Raw genomic sequence first — 21,889 nt, 5'->3', positions numbered from 1 at the left:
TGCAAAGATTGTGTCTTCTCTACCCTCTTGCATGCATGCATTGATCTTCTATCAACACCTGAATGTGTACACAAGGTCCATAATTTAGTTAGAGATCATCTAAGGTAACATATTAAATATAAATTTAAGATTCAATTTAAAAATATGAACAAATTAATTTATATATACCTGATACCTCCCAAAACACTCTAAATGGTATGACTCGATCCGCTTGTGATGATGTGTTATCTATATTTGTTGGTACCAAAAAATGTGTTTTGCACCACTCAACCACATCATGAGCATTATTAATGTGATATCCTTTATAGTCCATTTGATACTTTCTTAAAGCACATTTGATACAAGCTCCTGCACCATCATGCTCACCCTTTCCATGTCCACTCTAAAAAAAACTCCAAATGTGTGGTATATTAAGGTATCAATGATATCTACATAATGCATAAAATGGTCTAGCTGATTTAAATTGTGCTACACATCCATCTGACCATACAAAATGTTTTTCTATTTTAATGTTTTTGTTTTTCAAATATTCAAAAAATGTCTTAAAACAATGTTCCACAAAATGTGTGTCATGTTCTTTGTCATCACTAATATAAAAGTGATACTCTTTTTTAATGACTCATGCTTGATTTGTGCTTTCCACACCATCCAGATCAATTTGTGCATGTCGATAAGACACTTGAACCATAATAGTAACCTGCTCGGTATAGTAGTATTCTGCTTGAAGTTGTTTTTGAGATACGAAAGAATAATTCTCTGCAAAGTCAACAACAAATAGAATTGTTCTGAGTGGGAAAGTTTCTCTTAGTTTTTGAAATTGTTCTACTTGCCACTTAGCAAAAAATTCATGGCTTATATATGGTTGAATCAATTTATGAAAATTTGACATAAATTCTCCAGCCGATATCTCATCCTCTACATATTCTAACCTTGTTGATTCTTTTCTAGCTTTTGTTTCTGACTTTATGTACTTATATCTCTTACATTTTACCATCCTTGTCGTATTAGTATCTTCTTCTCTCAAAGGAAATTTAGTCAAGTTACCAAATGTTTCACAAGTTCCTCTTATGCAATCTATTTCATGGACACAATCATTTGGTTTGTCACATAAGATTGATGTTATGAATTGACTCGATCGTTTAGGAAAAGTATTTTGAGAAGTTCCACCACTTTCTTCTATCATCTTTTGAAACCCTTCATAGCATAGATCAAATTCAACATGATATCAACAACAACATGTTTCAAAAGATTTATTTATCTTCACAAAATAGGGCTTCAATCTGACAAACATTGTTTGTCCAATCTTTATGTTAGGATTTAAATTACAAAATGAGAGATACAATTCATGTTGAGTGACATCCAACCAATGTTTTGCATGTTGAATATATTCCTTAGGCCCAATCCTCTACTTGATGATATCTCTTCTATTTTGTGAAGGATGAGTATTATCAATCCAAAATTGAATAACTAAGTTCTTAACTATTTCCCCAATCATGTCAGATCGAGGAGCTCTACACATTAGTGCCCAATTGCCTTCTAATGTACTATCATTAAAATTGTTTCTTCTTTTCAGATAATATAGTATTGTCTTCCAACTATACCCGAATTGAGATGATAATGAAGAGATCTGTCTATTTTGGGATGTTTTCTTATTTAAAATAGATGTCAGTATCACTCTTCGTGCAATGGATTTATCTACAGATCTAGTTTTTTTCCCAATGGAATGTAACCCTTCCTTAACATTTTCAAAAATATCTTTTTCTAGTTTAGAAGTCCTCATATTTTTTATACTTATATCTATACCCAATAGTCTCAGTGGCTCTTTTAATTCATCTTTGAGAAGTGAAATAGATAATAGTTGAGTTTTCTCCACTGTTGATAGATTCTCAAATTGTGCAATTATGTCTTTAGACTTTTTATACAATTTCCTCTTTGTAGTATGTGTAGGTTGATTAGAATATTCTCTCAATGTTTCCACATCCATTTCAATTAAATGATCTATGTTTCTATGATTAATTTTTCTCTTCAATCTTTGAGCTAAATTAACATTCTCATTTGTTGTTTGATCTCGGGCTGCACAAGAAAAAATGAAACAAAGTCTTAAGATACAATCTCTTTAGGGGACATATATGTATACATATATACATGTTTAACTTGAGTGAAATATTATGTACTTGATTAAATTATCTAACCTTCAGATGGTCCTTCTTCAATATCCATTGCTTCATCTTCAATTTCCTCATGTACAACATTTTCATCATCTACTAGAATTGCACGTGAACGCTATAACAAATAAAATCAAGTAAGTTTATAAGGGGAAATATCGCTCACTAAATTTAAAAATTAAAGATATAAAGTTTGATAGAGACCTAGAATTCTAGAGAGATCTATATTATATACTTGCAAGAGATGCACATGTACCTGTTTGAACTTGGGATGAACCTTCTCCAATGTCGGTAGGTCGTCCTGGTTGACTACGTCCTAAATAAATTCATTTATTTAAATTTAATCATAATCTAATAAACCTTAATGGACTATAAATTATTAACATAATTGAATAAACAAGGTAATTCCCATGCTAAATAAATTCATAATTTAAATTTATTCATAATGTAATATTTACCCTAAGGACTAATATGGACATAATTGAATAAACCCTAATGGCCTAAATATGAACATAATTTCAAATAAACTCTTAATATTAAGTTAATCTAGTAATGCTAATTTAAGATAAATATGATATTCATAATTGGATTTAAACCCTAATCCTAACTAAATAAACTAATTAAATACATTGGAAAAAAAATTGTGCATGTGTACCTGATCTAAGATAGTATCTTGCTAGCATTTTTTGATAATTTTCATCTTCTTGTTCCTTAGTTCTTCTTCATGCATATTTACTTTCTCTTTTATCTTTATTGCTCATGTCGTAAATTCTTCCTCCAAAATTCGAAAATAGGTTGAAGTTTGTCAAATATTTCTTTCTACCCAATTCAAAAGCCAATAACTTGATTTCACATAAACGCAAATTGTAAAAAATGAAACTCATATTTATATACAAAAATTTAAATAAAAAAAAACCTCCTTATTAGCCGACTAGGGAAAAACCCTAAGGAGTTGACTAGAAAAACACCCCTATGGTCGGATTCTAAGGGGTTATCCCACTTTCCTAGTATATACAGTTCTTAAATATCAGAATGGATGACTATTCTTGAAATGAAACCTTTCCATGACTCCATCAATGATTCAAACTCTCTCTTACCACTACTTCTAGATGTATAATCTAAACAAAATCACATATGATAATGTCTCTAAATTTCTTTATGCGTTAATGGATCCTTCCTTCACAAAAATGTACATAAGGTGACCAAATCACTTTTAGAATACAATACACATTGGCAAGTTGAATGTTTCACCTTTACAACGTAATATTTTACAACATGGAGGAAAAATTCCATTCTTTCAAATGCATTATTATTCCAACACACCCCTTCCTTGCTACTATACAAACCATTCCTTGCAGCAATATGAAAAGATGAAGAGGGATAATGTACAAGGACAAGTTTCCTTTCGCAAGCACATCTACAAGATGACCATTCCAAGCTTATTTCCATTGGTCCCATGAGCTCAAAATCTACAAATAATCACAAAGAAAAAAACAAGGACCATGGGTGCTTTCCACCCAACCATAGGCCTCAAAGAGACCACCCCCGCACTAGGGGAACAAGGCTCAAACCAGGATTCACATACACACTTAAAAGAAACATATACACCACATATCAAAACTTCAACAAATCCCATCCCAAGGATATTTCAAAAGGGTTCACCATTGGAACCTTGAACATAGGGTGAAGGTGGAAACGCAAGGAGGTTTACCATTTCATATCATATCTACCATAAAATCATGCCCTTTTGGGGCTAAATCAACAAAATACAATGCCCTTTCAAGGCTTCATAATACCATGCCCTCTCGAGGCTTCATAAACATCTTCCACCACACACTACCAACACAACATCCTCCACCACCCACAACCAACACAACATCCTTCACCACACACAACCAATAGCTTTAGCTTCCTACAAACCCATACTTCATTTACTTCCTTTCTCACCATTTTTTTCCCCTTATTCCCTCCCCAAGGAAGAATATGAATATGAAAATGGCATACAATGGAGCCCATACTCCAAGGTCCTCAACTATGTAATCCAACTATTGCCCATTCACCCTGGACTTCTCTTCCCTTCCCACAAGGGTGAGTGTAAGTCTCACGCCCATAACAACACTCAAGCACAAACAAGAAAAAAAACCAAGTAGAAATATAACAAGAAATTTTCAAGAGCACATCACATTTTCACAACACAATATCAACACCCATAATACAACAAGGAAATAGAGGAAATCCAAACCTCATACTCACAATACTCCACACCATACAACAAGATGCACAATGGTGTCACACTAATCTACATGGAATGAACACCATTCAAACACTCACATGAATGCTACTCCACAATGCAATGCAAATGCATACTCCATTGATAAACTCCACACTTTCATATTTGCTTAACCATGCTAAAAGAAAGAAATGGAAAAGAAGAAAGTTTGAGATGCCAACCTTGGTCCAAGCTAAGGTAAGGATAGTTGCAGTAGAGCTCCTCTAATCTCCCTCCAAATCCTAACGGTCTCTAAAATTAGAGAGTGGGTAGACACTCCACTAGTTTGGCCAAGACCCTCTAATAAAGCCTTCCCACTAACTTATTTTAGCAAAAACACTAAGCCACTACTTCTTACCAACTTGTCTCCTCTAACTTTTCTATTTTTCACTTAGTGGGAACATAGATATGACAACTCCAAATTCGAATTGATGGAAGAATGCATGGGTAAAGGGGCCCTCTAGGTTGTCTAGGCACTCACATGATCAAAATTAGGCCTCTAACTTATTGTACTATCATATGGATAACTCATTCTCACATAAAAGACACTTTGGGACCACCTAATGACTCCTAAAAACCCTAGCCAAGTCCAAATTATAATTTCCTTTAATTGAGACTCCTCATGGCATTTTTCTATGTGAGGTTAAATTGGGTTCTTCATCAGGGTTAGGTTTAGGTTAGGTTACTTCTTGACAAACCTTGAATGACATGGCATCTCCACATGGACAACACAAGTGTCAAGTGACACACACAAAATATCACATTACATTATAAATGACTTGTTTTACAATAATACATGAACTAGGCTACTACACACACATACAATTCACATATATGAAATAAAACACATTAAAATGAGGTTTAAATCTTTTCCACTAATTCAAACTTGGCTATGTCATGTTTGTAGTAGTTTGAGCCTTAATTCCCCTTTAAACCCATGGTCAAATTCCTACACACTAAACTTGAGCGTCAGTAGTCCAAGAAAATCATATAAGCATATGTAAAATAAATCATTATCTCATTCAACATTAGGCTTGCATATATTTCATCGTCTCAAATTAACTTTTCCTTTCTTAATCATTTCAAATATAACCTCCAAAATATTAAAATATCAAAACTTACATATCACATTCGACATTTCCGTTCCATACTTCATTTTTTAAAATTAAATTACTTTTTCTAATAATTTCCATCTAAAATGCTCAAAATACTATAACATCAAACTTTACTTATCAACATAACATGGTCAATTTAATATTCTGAATAACTTCATAGTCTATTTTTATCAATGCGACAAGATGCCGAATCCACAACTATTGAATCCCTAGGTATGTGGGTTAGGTCTCAATGCATAATTTTTTTTATCTGTTAACTCTAATTTCCACTTTAAACATTATATTCTTACATTAAAAGTATTTCTACCATTCAATTTCTATTAAAGCAATGTCAATAGCTCAAAACATGAGTAGAATCATTAAATGCATCAATTAGGTCATAATATGCAGAAGTAATTACGGATCATCAAAATGCAGATATTAAAATGGCATAATCCTACAGTCTCAAAAGTGTATCAAAACATAGGATTAAAACCACCATAATGCAATTATCTCATTGGTACTATGATAGATTAGGTGAGGCCTCACAAAAGGTATGTCTGCAACTCCATAATCATCATCAATAGGTGTGCTAGATGATGTAGTTGTGGGAGCGGTACCTTGAGGCTATAGCATATATCTACCACACGGATCAGAAGAAATATTTTGTAATTGTGTGGTGATGGTGGCGATGCTCAAAAAAATTTGTGTCCTAATTGTGTCATCAGGAACACTCTCACCTGCAATAGCCATCTATGGACCTCTTAGCATAACCAAAAGGTTTGGACCTACCATTGCCCATTTCTTAACAGGTGCAGGAGTGTATGTAGGTATAAATCTATTAGAAAGTCTCCCCTGACCCTGCCCAACATGCCTTAGATAATCTATATAGTCAACATCGTAGTGTAAATGAAATTCTACAAACAATTGTTTGCAGAAATATAGAGGGAACTCATCCTTCTATGGCCATCTATGATGAGTGGCCAACCAACGAGGATACATCAATGGTGCCACAAGTGGATAAGTACACTTCATCATAGAGTAGCCTCTGACTCTATGACAATCTATATAAGATGGAAACATGGATTTCACCATGCCGGTGGAAACCTCAGTGTCAATCTTTCTGTACTTCATAGTGCTAGTGACACTATGAGGTAAAGAAGAATAAAATGTCTCAATGCTAATATCATCAAAAGGGTTGTATGATTCAATGGTCTGAATCATACAAAATAACTCGTCTTGCATCATTGTGACCTTCTCCCTATTAGGGAGGGTGATAGAAGAGGAAAGAGAGGTATCCAAAACCTACATAGCATGAGATAATCTCACAACTATATCTCTAAATAACTATTATCTATCCTGAGTGGAGGAGGTCGATCTGCATGCTATACCAAATTCAGCACTCTAACCACTACCATGGACACTGGCATCCCCTAAGGATGTAGGAGCATGATCCCCAACATTGTATGCCATAATGTATATATGAATATAAATACAAGGATATGAATGTGAAGCTACAAGAGTGATAAATATCTAGAGATCTGCACATGCATATATATATAAATATAAACATACAAGTGTATTAAAATAAAAATAATTAAAAGTTAAATTTAATTTGAAACACATGTACATATAAATAAACAACATTAAATGTATGGTGCTAAATTCAATCATGTAATATGTATGTATTTTTAAAAAATTTATCTTAGAGACCATATCTAATGTACATTGTAACATGCTCATGCAAATGTGAAAAATAAATATTCGTACATGTACATGTGTATAAGTGATAAATAAAATAAAATTTCTTGATTAAATGATAACAAAGTGTACACATGTATATGCAATAAAAAAATATAATTCTTGACTAAATTCTAGATTTTGATGTAAATGCTTTGATGATTATGGGGAGTGTAGATGAGAGTTAGGACATAGGGATAGAAAAATTTGTTACTAGATAAGTAAATGAGTTTAGTTAGCAAATGTTAGTTTACAATTTAAAGATCATGACTTAATTTAGTAGTTTGAATTAGAGTTAAGAATGTTAATAAAGTAAATGGGATATAGTTTTATTAAGGTTGATAGTAAGGTTAGTCTATTATGTGCTAGTAAACATATGAATACCTATTAGAACCTACAACAGACATAATGACCTAGTAGGAGTCCATAGGTCCCCTTAACATATATATGGATAAAAATACCTAGAAATGTATCATAAGAGGTCTCTTATCATTTTTTCTCTTGCTCTTCATGCTAATGATGGATCACTGTGTGTGATCTGAAACGTTGATGCAAAAAACTTCATACAATATCAAATTCTAGAAGAACCAATCAGATTTCAATGTAAGAATCATCATTACCTAATAAGACCTATTATATCCTAATAATACATATTAAGACTTATTAGAACCTATAAAAAATAGTATGACCTATTACAACTCCTATGTCCCCTTAAGACACACATGTATGGATAACGTACCGAAAAATGTATCATAAGTGATCTTAATGTGTTATTTGGTAATGTAAGACTCATTATTACCTAACAATACCTATTATGTGCTAGTAAACATATGAATACCTATTAGAACCTATAACAGACATAATGACCTAGTAGGAGTCCCTAGGTCCCCTTAACATAAATATGGATAAAAATACCTAAAAATGTATCATAAGAGTTCGTTATGTGTCATTTGGTAATGTAAGAATCATAATCACCTAATAAGACCTATTATATCCTAATAATGCGTATTAAGACTTATTAGAACCTATAAAAAATAGTATGACCTATTATGACTCTTATGTCCCCTTAAGACACACATGTATGGATAACATACCAAAAAATGTATCATAAGTGATCTTAATGTGTTGTTTGGTAATGTAAGACTCATTATTACATAAAAATAACTATTATGTGCTAGTAAACATATGAATACCTAGAGCCTATAACAGACATAATGACCTAATAGGAGTCCCCAGGTCCCCTTAATGTCATGCCCGAAATCTGACAAGGAAACCGACACAAGCACAAATTTTTTTTTTTTAATTTCTTTTATATTATTATTAATATTACCGTTAACCTTTACTTACCTTTAAACCTAACACATGCAATCAATCCAACTGACCTATAACTCTCTTTGACATCAAGAAAATGCTCAACTAAACAACACATCCTTGTACCTTAACTCACTACTTTGTTAACACAGAGTCCTCCTTTAGATAGACATGGAACTTTCACATTACTCACAAAATAGATTTTGCCTTCATAATATCGGTTCTTATTCACACTACATTTTAGATATATAGATTTTATCATGTTTACCATTCTACTTTGTTCACTAACATTGGCTGACTTGATTGGAGACTGCATTTGGTGGATGTCATTCTTTAGTAAATTCACTATACTTATACTTTGATATTTTGCAAAGTGATTTATAGCATTGACTGATAGATCTATGTGGATATTAGTTGTAACCAAGCTTCATGAATATTGTTGACATGGACATTCTATGTAAATTTTATTTCAAAGTTATTGTTTTTTTTACTCAATTCCCACAAACAAAGGTAACATTCCTATTTCTTTTCTCTAATAAAGTAAAATCCCAATTAATAACTCTACATTATTCCCATAAACCTTATATTAACTACTTCTATTAATCTCTTTAAGATCTTTACTATACTAAAAACAATGACATTTTATCCATTAAACTATACCCCAATTGTACTAATTCTTCTTACATAACTAAAGCCAAAGTTAATTTCTTACCATATATGTATTGTTATTATTTACCAAAATATAATCATAACATATCTACTAATTTGATTTCATTAAATTACCTATACTACAACTATGACACATAACCATAATAATGTTAATATTATCACCCTTAGGCTTTTTTGGTCCTAATCCCACATCTTACAACACAATCATGACTACCCAAAGACCCTGAACTAGTCTCTAAGCTATTCCCTAGGTGTAAGTGGGAAGAATCATTAAAATATGCTCCCATACTCTAAGTTCAAGGTAGGCACCTAGGGGAAAAGTGATTGTTGCCAAGTCATAGATTTATTAAAGTATTTTCTTACTTCCTTTGCACTTTGCTTATGTCAAACAAGGCTGCGCTATTCTCTTCCTTCCAAGGTGTCATGTCAAGTCAAATCCACAATGCATGTCTTTTCTCACAATATATAGGCATCTAGACCAAGTTCAGAGCAGCAATTATGATGATGTGGGCGGTTTTTCCTAAGTGGAGATTGATTAGTATGAAGGTTACGTAGCTCAAGATTTTTATTTAAAGTTTCCTACCTTCCTTTTTCAACATATGGCACCCAAAATAAGATCAAGTCTGACATAGGTCAAAGCTCCTTTTGGAGTCAAGAAAAGATGGTGCTAGGTGGGGTCCCTATTGATTTGTGTTTGTATTTAGTTTTTTTTTGTTCTTTGCTTTGCATTTACTATGGTATTGACTTTCTTTCTTTTCTCCTTGAGGTGGTGACATATATGATGCTCATTTTTTCTTTTTAATATTTATGTTATTTCTTTATTGATTATTATATTTTATTTTAGTTCTTCTACATGCGTACTATACTCAGATGCGACTTGGATTATGTGTCTTTTCCCAAATTTTGCATAATGGGACTAGGGTAGTCTTAGAAAGTTTAAAGTTAACTCTTTTTTTAAACCCCTAAGTCCCCTAGGGTCCTAGATAGGATACCAAGCATATTCTCCTATTAATATTTTATTGATCTGTAATCAATAGAAAAAGGTTATTCTCTTTCCCATATATTTTTTGGAATGTTAGATGAGCTCCTACATCAAGGTTAATATTATGCACTTATGCATTGATGCCAACTATTTGTTTTTCTATCCTAAATCCCAAGGTAACTTATATATGATTTTGCCAAGGTTATTGTGAGGGATTGAACATATTGATTATGGCCTAAAAAGAATTCTTTTAACCTTGATCATTCACTTATTACCATATGTATGCATTTTACATGAGAACTTGAATATACAACTATTGTGCAATGAAACTGAAATAAAAATAACATTCCATAATCCAAATCTTTCGGTGTTGCTAATCTTCCATGATGATGAAAGCCATTCCTACTATCCACATAGAGATGTAGGAATAAAATAACTGAAGGAAAAAGATAATTTATCCTCAAACATAATATAGAAACTTTCTCCAATAATTTCTGAGAGGCACAAAAAGGTGGTGGAATCACTATAACAGTATTACACAAATGGAAAGATCTTGCTAACATACTCAGATGTTTCCTCAATTCCTCTATTGCCAATTGGATATAAACAACACCAAACACATTCATCAAAAAAAAAAACACATATCAAGTTGGAGATTGCATCTCCCTTATTTAACCAATTACAACAATATTCCTTTCTTTTATGCAGTGAAATCATCTTAACCTCCAAGCATCCAAGACATCAAATAACCTGTAAATAAAAAAAAATATGGAACCATGGAGGCTCACCTCCTAACCTAGGCCTCAAGGAGACCACCCCCGTGCTAGGGGAAACAAGGTTCAACCAAGTTGAACTCAAACATCATCATAATAACAAAAAAAACAATAGGAACATCTCATTTTAACATCACATTTACAACTCCCAACCAAGGCTTACACAATGATTCACACATGGAATCATAAACATTGGGTGAAGGTGGGCTCTTTAGTAGGAGATTTTCCATATCCTATAAAATTTGTAAAAACAATTTTCGTGCCCTTTCAGGGCTTCATTGATCAATGATTTCTATGCCTTTCCAGCTTTCACAAAACAATAATTTCATGCCCTTTCAGGGCTATTCACAAACATGAAGTTTTCATACTACCATCAACCAAAGCATCACTGAATTTCCATACTTCATCAACGTTCTTCCACACCATCACTCTCCATACTATCCATAGCAAATTATGAAGGCATATGGCATACAATGGAGACCATTCTCCAAGGTTCTCAACTATATCTCAAGCCCAACTAACCCCTTCACCCTAGGCTTTCTCTTCCCTCCCAAGGGTGAGTGAATCCTTCACACCCATGTACAATTTCAGCACTCAAACAACACAAGAAAATCCAAGAAGAAACACAAAGAAAATACATGAAACAACACACACACTTTCACAACACAACACAAAAACTCCAATGACAACACATGATCCCATAGCATTCTTACAATGTCTAACTTCAACTGCATGAAATGAAGAAACATGGCATGAAGCACTTACCTCCATCCAACTATGGCTTTGAAATGGTGAACCAGAGATCTTCCTATTTTCCTTGGCTTCTAAACTACTCCATAACCATATGTGTCTCTACAATTAGAGAGTGGGTAAGCAACTACCAAGGTTAGCAAAAGCTCCCTATAAAGGCCTTCACTTTCCTCCTCACCTACTCCTCTTACCTTCTTGTATTTTCCACCAATAAGAACTGATCCAAGTGGTTTAATGAGGTAAGAAGTCATGTTAAAATATGATTTTCGAATTGGCTTAGAAATGACTATTTTTGAGGGTCTCCTAGGTTGCCTAGACCAACTTATATTTATATTTAAACCCCCAACCCATACTATTACCATGTGAGTAACTTATTTTCAAAAAATTAACACTTGAGAATCATTTTAGGCTCTTTAAAGTTCCTATCAACTTGTAACTTGAATTTTCATCATGAAGGTGACTCTTCCTAACACTCTCCAAGGTGGGTTAATTGAATTTGTCATTAGGATTAGGCTCAGGTTGAGTGACATCATGCCAAAGAATCCTATTGGACATTTCATTTACACATAAACATTACAAGTGTCAAATGACACCCACACACACATTAAAACACTTTACACTTCACGATGACATGTCTCTAATTAATCATACTTCCAGACTATTACACTCATGCACAATCACATTACGAAATAAACATGATACAACGAGGTATTGAATCTTCCAAAGATTCACCTTGGCTTTACTATGTTCACATAAGATTGAACCTTGTTTCCCCCATTTATCTCCATGGTTCAACTTTTCTGCACACTCAACTTAAACATTAGTAGCCCGATAAAATAATATACAAGACATACAGAGAAATGCAGAATAAATCCAATGTCACATAATACACATTAACATATACATTTAACTTCATCTAATCATTTCCATTCTAACTACTATAAAAGAAGCATTGCACTATCATAACCATTTAACCTTCATCTAAATACACATATATAATTAACTTTCATTTGATTCATATTCAAAACATTGCAATTTCATCATATGGGTATTAGCATAATGAATTACTATTCTAAGTATTATCACCATTCTTATAATCCATTAAACAATCAAAACATATAAAATGGATTGCAGTACACATGTCTTTGGTGAAAATCACTAATATGCAGCCTTATGAACTACTATTGTCCATCAAGTTAGACATATTTACATTCCTAGCAATATCTCTTTATCACCCTACGAGGGGTTTGTGAGTAAGTTTCTAGGATTAATTTCCTCAATCTATTAGCATGTTTTCAAAAGTGTGTCATCATGCTTTAAACACAAGTTTTACATGTAATCATATGTCTTATTGTTGCTTTAACCTACATTCATTGTTATCCCCTAGAAGAGGAAATGTTAATTCATTTGGCTAGGGAGTTGTTCCAACAATCTTTGATCAAGTCCTTAGATATAACCTAGAGAGTTTCATTTTTAGGTGATTTTAGTTATTCCTTCTAAATTTACTTAATGGTGATTACACTTATCATTACTGAAGTCCGCTTAGTCTCTACTAAGATCTCATAAACAATTTCTAGTAAAAAACATGTTCATCCTACTCTAATTCACTCCTAATCACATTCATTCTATGAAATCTAAAATAGGGGTCTCGTGTGGGTCTTACATCCTCCCCCCCTAGCTCTTGACTTCCTCTTGGAAGTCTTCTATAATATGGCCACCATTTCCATTTTCATATATTAGGTGTTCCTTGATTGGCATAAGTTTTTCCACTTAGGAACCCTTCCTTAGGTTCACTTTCCATTATATGTATTCGAGAGATAGACTGGAAAACATTGTTCCATAGTCCATGGAGGAATGATTCTTCTTAATAAGTCATCTCATAAGTGATTGTGGGCTAACTTCTTCCTAGATGGATAGGGTGGCTCTTGTTTATATTTAGGGTGTTCAATTCATTGCAAGTTTCCTCGTCTCTTGGTAGCTTCAGGTTAGGTTGTGATGAATAATATATTCGATGGCTATTCTATCATATACCACTGAGGTCTTGTCCACTATACAATCTCATGACCCCTGTCGTTTGGCTAATCGGTGTCATTTCTTGGAATAAATCAATGTTGTTGTCTACTTATCCTCTCTTATGTTGTACCTTAGGTGACATACTCATTTGATTTCCTTACACTTGGTCACATCTTATCACAAAGACTTCAATGACCTATGACTGCCACTTTATTAATGAAGGGGTGGTTTAGGATTAGATGCTTCTATTTAAAATTTTCCATGATTTAGTTGTTTATTCATTCCTAATTCCTCATCAATATTCTATTCAAGGTCTATTATTTTAATAGACTATAATAAAAGAGCTTTTATTTATTTATTTATTTTTGTGCTGATAACTCATGATCTTATATACTATAGCTTGTTTGGGCAATTTTTCTTTTACCATTGTCACCATACTTTTCATTAGGTTCTTACTGGCTATCTGAGTTCTCACTCACATTAGCACTAACAAGATCTATGACAATAGCTAAGATCGACTTATCAGTGACAAGTTGATAAATTTCAAAAATTTCTAGGGACTCTCCCTTTAGTTTAACATTAAAATCCACTTATAGGTCCTCAATTGTGGACATTTGGTGGTTATGGTATTCTTTGGTTACATCCTTATCGAGAAATTTTCCCTTATAGCTATTGGTGTGGCATACTTGTTAGGTATTAGGTTAAATTATCATTGCATATCTTTTCACTTCCAATCCTTATAGGCTTATCACCTTCACCACCTTTACCTAAGGTCTCTGGCATGGTGTGAAATTGTGGTATATTTGTTCAAGATTCAAAGTATTCCCTATTGTATGGGATTCAAGGGAATCATATCTCATGATGGAATGGGAGGATAATATTCTAATTTCCTCATGATGGTTGATAGAAACTCTCCCTGATATGACCAAGCTCTAAATTTACTGCAACGTACTCGCAAAATAATGGAATAAATGACTCATAAAAAATAAATGAAAACAAAGATAATCATCAATTAAATAGGAATGTGGCCACAATGGTAAATCTTTTGTTAAAACAAATCATGTCCCAAGGAAAAAGGGACTCATACTAAGAAAACAAATAAGAAATGAGCATTCCTCAATATTACCCAAAATATGCAAAACAAAGCAAATGACAAGAACATTTCATAACAATTCAAATTCTCAAAAGCATTATGGTCATACTAGGGTCCTTCTAAGAAAAAGATGAGGAAGGTTTGTTCTAGAGTTACATAGTGAATCAATAGCATATCAAAATGATGTTCAGGTATATTTTATTGCTTATGGTTTAGTGATTCTTTTATCTTTTAGTTGCCTATGTTTCCTTATATATTATCCCATTACTATCAAAGATTATCTCATGCAGTCTAGGGTCAGGGTTTCCACCCAAATTACATTGGTGCCCCTTTCGATAAGAAGAAAAGTATGATTCGTGTCACTTGCTTTTGCTAATACAGAGATTGTTGGGTATTACTTGTACTCTTGTCACAACTTCCTCCAAACATCAGTCGAGTGTATCCATAACTTTAGGAAGGATCTTACCATCTGATTTCCTAATAGATTTGAATTTCTTAAGGTATTTTTGTTATAGTGAGAACTATTTAGTTTTTGCTGAGCTTCCATTGCTTCGAGCTATAGTGCAAGTTGAGCAGAATGGTAGTGCTCGTGTGACAATTTGTCACCGAGTTGGAAAATGTTGCAGAGTACCAAAATGTTTGAGAGGAATTGAGCATGCAAGTCCCATTGATCAATGTTGAAAAACCTTATTATTTTGAGAATTACCCTAGCTAGAAAATATATACAATCATATTACCCTTCCAATCTGATGGTGTCATAGGTGATGAAAGTCCACTGCGGAAGTATATGCCATCATGAATTCAATGTAACATATTACACCCAATGCTATTTAGTGTTATTTGCATATAGTTCCTTATTGTTCCCTTGCAGGTTCAGTAGGAGACTTATCTGATTTAATCATTATTTCCATTGAAACACTTCATGTGTGGTTTCCTATCACCTAACTATAGAGTTATATCAAGAGAGTCAGGGCTTAGCATATTAATCATTGCGCCACAATACACAGTGGGGGAAATTTCCTAGTCAAAAGCGTATAATCTATTATATTTTACATTAATTATGACACCTCTTGAAGAGCCAAGATGTACCTTTCATAAGGAACATACATGTCCTTAGCAATACCTAACTTCGTCGAGATGAACTACTACCCATTCTGTCTTGAATGTTGATATGGTTTAAGAAGACATATTTTCACGTGCACAAAAATTTGGAGTTATTAAGTCTCACAACTTTTGAGAGGATGTTACATGGGGATCCTTTCAAAATTTAAACTTCCACATGGTCGAGTTAATATCCCATCATACCTTAATCCTTAGTAGTTTTTTAATTATTACCACAACTTACTAGTGCTACCCGTTTAGGGTGTTCAATTCCATTGCCAATTAAGTATTAAATTTTTATTACAAGTTGGTATCTTGGGAGACCTGTCTCTTTTTTATATGGTCATCTAATATTATGATAACTGACAATTACACATTCATTGTGGGCTCATTAATGCCTAGTGTGGTATAACTGTGCTCTGATACTAGAATGTCATGCCCGAAACTTGACAAGGCAACCAACACAAGCACAAAATTTTTTTTTAAAAATTTCTTTTATATTATTATTAATATTACCATTAACCTTTACTTATGTTTAAACCTAACACATGGCATCAATCCAACCGACCTATAACTCTCTTTGACATCAAGAACATCCTCAACTAAACAACACATCCTTGTACCTTAACTCACTACTTTGTTAACACAGAGTCCTCCTTTAGATAGACATGGAACTTTCACATTACTCACACAATAGATTTCACCTTCATAATATCGGTTCTTCCTCACACTACATTTTAGATATATAGATGTTATCATGTTTACCATTCTACTTTGTTCACTAACATTGGCTGACTTGATTGGAGACTGCATTTGGTGGATGTCGTTCTTTAGTAAATTCACTATACTTATACTTTGATATTTTGCAAAGTGATTTATAGCATTGACTGATAGATCTATGTGGATATTAGTCATAACCAAGCTTCATGAATATTGTTGACATGGACATTCTATGTAAATTCTATTTCAAACTTATTAATTTTTTTACTCAATTCCCACAAAAAAAGGTAACATTCCTATTTCTTTTCTCTAATAAAGTAAAATCCCAATTAATAACTCTACATTATTCCCATAAACCTTATATTAACTACTTCTATTAATCTCTTTAAGATCTTTACTATACTAAAAATAATGACATTTTATCCATTAAACTATACCTCAATTATACTAATTCTTCTTACATAACTAAAGCCAAAGTTAATTTCTTACCATATATGTATTGTTATTATTTACCAAAATATAATAATAACATATCTACTAATTTAATTTCATTAAATTACCTATGCTACAACTATGATACATAACCATAATAATGTTAATATTATCACCCTTAGGCATTTTTGGTCCTAACCCCACATCTTACAACACAATCATGACTACCCAAAGACCCTGTACTAGTCTCTAAGCTATTCCCTAGGCGTAAGTGGGAAGAATCATTAAAATAAGGTAGGCGCCTAGGGGAAAAGTGATTGTTTCCATGTCATGGATTTATTAAAGTCTTTTCTTACTTCCTTTGCACTTTTCTTATGTCAAACAAGGCTGCGCTATTCTCTTCCTTCCAAGGTGTCATGTCAAGTCAAATCCACAATGAATGTCTTTTCTCACAATATATAGGCATCTAGACCAAGTTAAGAGCAGCAATTATGATGATGTGGGCACTTTTTCCTAAGTGGAGATTGATTAGTATGAAGGTTACGTAGCTCAAGGTCTTTATTTAAAGTTTCCTACCTTCCTTTTTCAAAATATGGCGCCCAAAATAAGATCAAGTTTAACATAGGTTAGAGCTCCTTTTGGAGTCAATAAAAGATGGCGCTAGGTGGGGTCCCTATTGATTTGTGTTTGTATTTAGTTTTTTTTTGTTCTTTGCTTTGCATTTACTATGGTATTGACTTTCTTTCTTTTCTCCTTGAGGTGGTGACATATATGATGCTCATTTTTTCTTTTTAATATTTATGTTATTTCTTTATTTATTATTTTATTTTATTTTATTTCTTCTACATGCATACTATACTTAGATGTGACTTGGATTATGTGTCTTTTCCCAAATTTTGCATAATGGGACTAGGGTAGTCTTAGAAAGTTTAAAGTTAACTCTTTTTTTAAACCCCTAAGTCCCCTAGGGTCCTAGATAGGATACCATGCATATTCTCCTATTAATATTTTATTGATCTGTAATCAAGAGAAAAAGGTTATTCTCTTTCCCATATATTTTCCGAAATGTTAGATGAGCGCCTATAGCAAGGTTAATATTATGCACTTATGCATTGATGCCAACTATTTGTTTTTCTATCCTAAATCCCAAGGTAAATTTTATATGATTTTTCCAAGGTTATTGTGAGGGATTGAACATATTAATTATGGCCTAAAAAGAATTCTTTTAACCTTGATCATTCACTTATTATCATATGTATGCATTTTACATGAGAACTTGAATATACAACTATTGTGCAATGAAACTGAAATAAAAATAACATTCCATAATCCAAATCTTTTAGTGTTGCTAATCTTCCATGATGATGAAAGCCATTCCTACTATCCACATAGAGATGCAGGAATACAATAACTTAAGGAACAAGATAATTTATCCTCAAACACAATATAGAAACTTTCTCCAATAATTTTTGAGATGCACAAAAAGGTGGTATCACTATAATAGTATTACACAAATGGAAAGACCTTGGTAACATACTCAGATGTTTCCTCAATTCCTCTATTGCCAATTGGATATAAACAACACCAAACACCTTGATCACAAAAAGAAACACATATCAAGTTGGAGATTGCATCTCTGTTATTAAACCAATTACAACAACATTCCTTTCTTTTATGTAGTGAAATCCTCTTAACCTCCAAGCATCTAAGACATCAAATAACCTGTAAATACAAAAAAATATGGAACCATGGAGGCTCAGCTCCCAACCTAGGCCTCAAGGAGACCACCCCCATGCTAGGGGAAACAAGGTTCAACCATGTTGCACTCAAACATCATCACAATAATAAAAAAACAATAGGAGCATCTCAGTTTAACATCACATTTACAACTCCCAACCAAGGCTTGCACAATGATTCACACATGGAATCATAAAAATTGGGTGAAGGTGGGCTCTCAATTAGGAGATTTTCCATATCCTATAAAATTTGTAACAACAATTTCCATTCTCTTTCGGGGCTTCATTGATCAATGATTTCCATGCCTTTCGAGCTTTCACAAAACAATAATTTCATGCCCTTTCAGGGCTATTCACAAACGTCAAGTTTTCATACTATCATCAACCAAAGAATCACTGAATTTCCATACTTCATCAACCTTCTTCCACACCATCACTCTCCATACTGTCCATAGCAAATTATGAAGGCATATGGCATACAATGGAGACCACTCTCCAAGGTTCTCAACTATATCTCAAGCCCAACTAACCCCTTCACCCTAGGCTTGCTCTTCCCTCCCAAGGGTGAGTGAAGCCTTCACACCCATGTACAATTTTAGCACTCAAAAAATGCAAGAAAATCCAGGAAGAAACCCTAAGAAAATTCATGAAAAAACACACACTTTCACAACACGACACAAAAACTCCAATGACAACACATGATCCCATAGCATTCTTACAATGTCTAACTTCAACTGCATGAAATGAAGAAACATGGCATGAATCACTTACCTCCATCCAACTATGGCTTTGAAATGGTGAACTAGAGCTCTTCCTATTTTCCTTGGCTTCTAAAATACTCCATAACCATATGTGTCTCTACAATTAGAGAGTGGGTAAGCAACTACCAAGGTTAGCACAAGCTCCCTATAAGGGCCTTCACTTTCCTCCTCACCTACCCCTCTTACCTTCTTGTATTTTCCACCAATAAGAACTGATCCATGTGGTGGAATGAAGTAAGAAGTCATGTTACAATATTATTTTGGAATTGGCTTAGGAATGACTATTTTTGAGGGTCTCCTAGGTTACCTAGACCCACTTATGTTTATATTTAAACCCCCAACCCATACTATTACCATGTGAGTAACTTATTTTCAAAAAATTAACACTTGGGAATCATTTTAGGCTCTTTAAAGTTCCTATCAACTTGTAACTTGAATTTCCATCATGAAGGTGACTCTTCCTAACACTCTCCAAGGTGGGTTAATTGATTTTGTCATTAGGATTAGGCTCAAGTTAAGTGACATCATGCCAAAGAATCCTATTGGACATGTCATTTACACATAAACATTACAAGTGTCAAATGACACCCACACACACACTAAAACACTTTACACTTCATGATGACATGTCTCTAATTAATCATACTTCCAGACTATTACACTCATGCATAATCACATTACGAAATAAACACGATACAATGAGGTTTTGAATCTTCCAAAGATTCACCTTGGCTTTACTATGTTCACATAATATTGAACCTTGTTTCCCCCATTTATCTCCATGGTTCAACTTTTCTGCACACTCAACTTAAACATTAGTAGCCCGATAAAATAATATACAAGACATACAAAGAAATGCAGAATAAATCCAATGTCACATAATACACATTAACATATACATTTAACTTCATCTAATCATTTCTATTATAACTACTATAAAAGAAGCATTGCACTGTCATAACCATTTAACCTTCATCTAAATACACATATAATTAACTTTCATTTGATTCATATTCAAAACATTGCAATTTCATCATATGGGTATTAGCATAATGAATTATTGTTCTAAGTACTATCACCATTCTTATAATCCATTAAACAATCAAAACATATAAAATGGATTGCAGTACACATGTCTTTGGTGAAAATCACTAATATGCAGCCTTATGAACTACTATTATCCATCATGTTAGACATATTGACATTCCTAGCAATATCTCTTTATCACCCTACGAGGGGTTTGTGAGTAAGTTTCTAGGTTTAATTTCCTCAATCTATTAGCATGTTTTCAAAAGTGTGTCATTGTGCTTTAAACACAAGTTTCACATGTAATCATATGTCTTATTGGCACTTTAACCTACATTCATTTTTGTCCCCTAGAAGAGGAAATGTTAATTCATTTGGCTAGGGAGCTGTTACAGCAATCTTTGATCATGTCCTTAGATTGAACCTAGAGAGTTTCATTTTCAGGTGATTTTAGTTATTCCTTCTAAAGTTACTTAATGGTGATTACACTTATCATTACTGAAGTTCACTTAGTCTCTACTAAGATCTCATAAACAATTTCTAGTAACAAAAATGTTCATCCTACTCTAATTCACTCCTAATCACATTCATTCTATGAAATCTAAAATAGGGGTCTCGTGTGGGTCTTATACTTAACATATATATGGATAAAAATACCTAGAAATGTATCATAAGAGGTCATTATGTGTCATTTTGTAATGTAAGAATCATCATTACCTAATAAGACCTATTATATCCTAATAATACATATTAAGACTTATTAGAACCTATAAAAAATAGTATGACCTATTATGACTCCTATGTCCCATTAAGACACACATGTATGGATAATGTATGGAAAAATGTATCATAAATGATCTTTAATGTGTTCTTTGGTAATGTAAGACTCATTATTACTTAACAATACCTATTATGTGCTAGTAAACATATGAATACCTATAAGAACCTATAACAGACGTAATGACCTAGTAGGAGTCCCTAGGTCCCCTTAACATATATATGGATAAAAATACCTAGAAATGTATCATAAGAGCTTGTTATGTGTCATTTGGAAATGTAAGAATCATCATTACCTAATAAGACCTATTATATCCTAATAATACATATTAAGACTTATTAGAACCTATTGGTCTAAATTTTTGCATGATAAAATTCCTTTGTCCAGGTATAAAAATTCAAATTGTATCCATTAATGGTGAATAGGGTTTATGGTCTTTGGTCATCCAAATTTGTTAACCTTTGAAAAAAATTGTT

The sequence above is a fragment of the Cupressus sempervirens genome, chromosome 1, assembly GCF_028749045.1.
Source record: "Cupressus sempervirens isolate cs-2001-9-10 chromosome 1, ASM2874904v1, whole genome shotgun sequence".
Lineage (NCBI taxonomy): Eukaryota > Viridiplantae > Streptophyta > Pinopsida > Cupressales > Cupressaceae > Cupressus > Cupressus sempervirens.
This window is presented reverse-complemented; position numbering follows the sequence as displayed.